This window comes from Salvelinus sp. IW2-2015, unplaced genomic scaffold (genome assembly GCF_002910315.2).
Source record: "Salvelinus sp. IW2-2015 unplaced genomic scaffold, ASM291031v2 Un_scaffold5134, whole genome shotgun sequence".
Classification (NCBI taxonomy): Eukaryota; Metazoa; Chordata; class Actinopteri; order Salmoniformes; family Salmonidae; genus Salvelinus; species Salvelinus sp. IW2-2015.
In genome coordinates, this window is record NW_019946400.1 from 34763 (window position 1) to 39142 (window position 4380).

Below are 4380 nucleotides of genomic sequence, written 5' to 3' on the forward strand. Positions count from 1 at the left end.
GCCCTTTGGCCTGTCCCCATGTTGCAGATGTACACATCAACACACAAACACATACCTGGAGACATTGGGGGAAATGTCTTTGCATGTATTGTGATCGATGAGATGATTGGTGAAGCACTACACTGATTCAAGGCTATGGAATATGCATATGGTGAGCATGCCATTCACAGACAACCAGAACACCCATCACTACATCAATCAGCACACCCCAACTCAGACACCTGTAGCCAGGCTGTATCAGCACACCCCAACTCAGACACCTGTAGCCAGGCTGTATACACACCCCAACTCAGACACCTGTAGCAGGCTGTATCAGCACACCCCAACTCAGACACCTGTAGCCAGGCTGTATCAGCACACCCAACTCAGACACCTGTAGCCAGGCTGTATCAGCACCCAACTCAGACACCTGTAGCCAGGCTGTATCAGCACACCCCAACTCAGACACCTGTAGCCAGCTGTATCAGCACACCCCAACTCAGACACCTGTAGCCAGGCTGTATCAGCACACCCCAACTCAGACACCTGTAGCCAGCTGTATCAGCACACCCAACTCAGACACCTGTAGCCAGGCTGTATCAGCACACCCAACTCCGACCTGTAGCCAGGCTGTAATCAAGCACAATAGATAGGCAAGGCTACTACTTTGTTACAGGAAAACGGCTCTGGGGGATGTTGAACACTGAATTATTATCTACTATCTTGTCATTAAAAAAAGGGAAGTCAAATAATGTACAAGATACCACAGATTATTTTTTTTACTTTTACAGTATTGGAATATTACGGCTCTATATACATAGTAGTATATTATGATCATGGTCTAATGATAGTTCTATTGTATTAGTATTGTAATATACTGTGTATCAAAGATGCAGACGTTCATTGTTTTTCTACCCTTCACTGACATTGTGGAATTCTAGGGGAGTGTGAGCTATGCAATGCATGTAGTGTCTAAAACAGACTTGCCAATCTGGAAATATACCTTTCATTTCCCCCTGTAGAGTGTGTGTTTGTGTTTGTGTGTGTGTGTGTGTGTGTGTGTGTGTAACATCTGTGTGATAAACAGCTGTGTAGCGTGTGGTGTGTTTGTATTCCTCTGGAGAGGAGGGGTTTGTATTCCTCTGGAGAGGATGCCATTTCCTTACCTCCTTACATTCTGCCCTCCTGGTGTTGTAAGCAGTCATACCATCTGATTCAAACTCTCATCCACCAAGGGTCACCTCAAAGCCAAAGTTATTCAGATGTTTTCACACCTCAAAGTACACTAAATGTATGTTCCATGATGAGTCCAAAAATACCATCTGTTGTATACAGTAGATCCCACTATAACTCAAGCCCTGATGACAGGGAAGGATAGGCACCATCTTATGTAATCATTTCACTATCCCCTTAAAGCAGGGGTGGTCAACTCCAGTCCTCCAGGGTCTGATTGGTGGCACTCTTTTCTCCATCCCTAGTAAACACAGCTGATTAATCACATTACATTCTAAACTGAAGATCATGATTAGTTGATTATTGGAGTCAGGTGTGTTAGCTGGGACTGGGGAAAAACTGTGACACCAATCAGGCCCTCGAGGACTGGAATTTCCCACCCCTGCCTTAAAGGTTTGGCAATGAGGCTCTTTATCTATACTGAACAAAATATAAACGCAACATGCAACAATTTCAAAGATTTGACTGAGTTACAGTTACTATAAGGAAATCGGTCAATTTAAATAATTTCATTAGCCCTAATCTATGGATTTCACATGACTGGGAATACAGATATGCATCTGTTAGTCACAGATACCTTAAAAAAAGGTAGTGGCGGCCTCCCGGGGTGGCACAGTGGTCTAAGGCACTGCATCGCAGAGCTAGCTGTGCCACCAGAGACTCTGGGTTCGAGCCCAGGCTCTGTGGCAGCCGGCCGCGACCGGGAGGTCCATGGAGCAATGCACAATTGGCCTAGCGTCGTCCGGGTTAGGGAGAGTTTGGCCGGCAGGGATATCCTTGTCTCATCGCGCACTAGCGACTCCTGTGGTGGGCCGGGCGCAGTGCACGCTGACCAGGTCGCTAGGTGTACGGTGTTTCCTCCGACACATTGGTGCGGCTGGCTTCCGGGTTGGATCGGTGCTCAATGGGTGACTGAGTATGCAGGCCATGGAAGAACTGGGTCATTTTCAGCTACCAGGAATTGCGTACAGATCCTTGTGACATGGGGCAGTGCATTATCATGCTGAAACATAAGATGATGGCGGCGGATGAATGGCACGACAATGGGCCTCAGGATCTCGTCACGGTATCTGTCTTTTTTAGATTGCCATCGATAAAATGCAATTGTGTTCGTTGTCCGTAGCTCATGCTTGCCCCATACCATAACCCCACCGCCACCATGGGGCACTCTGTTCACAGCGTTGATGTCGGCAAAACACATACTTGTGGTCTGTGGTTGTGAGGCCGATTGGCCATACTGCCAAATTCTCTAAAACAACGTTTGAGGCAGCTTATGATAGAGAAATGAACGTTAAAGTCTCCTGGYAAMAGCTCTGGTGGGACTTTCCTGCAGTCAGCATTCAARTTGCATGCTCCCGCAGATGAACTTGTTGATACCATTCTTATTTCTCTGCTAGCATTGCACCATCGCTAGATAGCATCATCTYATGTAAATACCTTTAACTTCCTTCATACTGGACACAGACATAAAATGGTATTAACTTGTTCATCTGACTCTGGGGAAGTAGCCAAAAACCCGAAGTATCCCTTTACCTTGCTGCAATTTAGCTGCTATCATAACTCTTCTGTATGTTGGCCAACGGACAAACAAATGAATGATACAGCTACATGTAGCTTTATACTGTACAACCTTATTCAATCAGGCCCATTTTACAATACAGTGCACCATGTCTCAGTATTTAATACCAATCATAGTTCAGTCAGGACAGATTCTATAGTCTTGAGAACAGGTTGTCATTACTGTCCTTTGCATGTAATCATGGAGTTGGATGCCCTTGTTGATGTAACGCTGGGACTGAAGCCAGGTGAATTAAACCTGTTAAAGAGAACATGCTGCCTGCAGGGCTACACACCACAGGGGGATATGTGTGTGTGTGTGTGTGTGTGTGTGTGTGTGTGTGCGCACCTCATTAGAAGCCTCATTGTGTCCCTCATTGTACCTGGATACCCAAACTCTCCTCTTCCATATTGATTTCTCTCCACAGCCTTCATTTCAGCACTTACCCCTGCAGACCCTGTAAAGGCACTTTCCCCTGCAGACCCTGTAAAGGCACTTTCCCCTGCAGACCCTGTAAAGGCACTTTCCCCTGCAGACCCTTGTAAAGGCACTTTCCCCTGCAGACCCTGTAAAGGCACTTTCCCCTGCAGACCCTGTAAAGGCACTTTCCCCTGCAGACCCTGTAAAGGCACTTCCCCTGCAGACCCTGTAAAGGCACTTTCCCCTGCAGACCCTGTAAAGGCACTTTCCCCTGCAGACCCTGTAAAGGGCACTTTCCCCTGCAGACCCTGTAAAGGCACTTTCCCCTGCAGACCCTGTAAAGGCACTTTCCCTGCAGACCCTGTAAAGGCACTTTCCCCTGCAGACCCTGTAAAGGCACTTTCCCCTGCAGACCCTGTAAAGGCACTTTCCCCTGCAGACCCTGTAAAGGCACTTTCCCCGCAGACCCTGTAAAGGCACTTTCCCCTGCAGACCCTGTAAAGGCACTTTCCCCTGCAGACCCTGTAAAGGCACTTTCCCCTGCAGACCTGTAAAGGCACTTTCCCCTGCAGACCCTGTAAAGGCACTTTCCCTGCAGACCCTGTAAAGGCACTTCCCTGCAGACCCTGTAAAGGCACTTCCCCTGCAGACCCTGTAAAGGCACTTTCCCCTGCAGACCCTGTAGGGCACTTTCCCCTGCAGAGCCTGTAAAGGTGGTCATAAATTGCTACTCCTCTTATTGCCTTTGCCAGCATGCCAAATTTCCCCTGAAAGTTTAGCAGAAAAAGTCTGAATTTTCCACTGCATGAGCAGAACATGCTGTCGTTCACCAGCCCCCTAAAATCTGACCAGAAATGCATCTCTGGCTCCGGTTTGTTAGACCGAACTTCCTTATGACATGCTCTTATAAGTCACTCAGCTTGTCTCTGTGTCATGCCACTGATCTGTCTTAGGAGAAGCCTGTCACTAAAAGTCACCTTCACTTCTTGGGTGGACATTTTCTCTTACGTTAGTCGCTGGTACAGCGTGTTGGTGATGGCACAGTACTGCTAGTACAGCACCTACTGTATCCGCTCTGCTGAGCACACTGGGCTGACTTACTGTTTGGCAGTCGCTCCGATTTTGGTCTACAGTTGCAGTGTTGTTTGAGCCAAAATGGCTACCATGTGGTAGGCCATTATGTGGTAAAA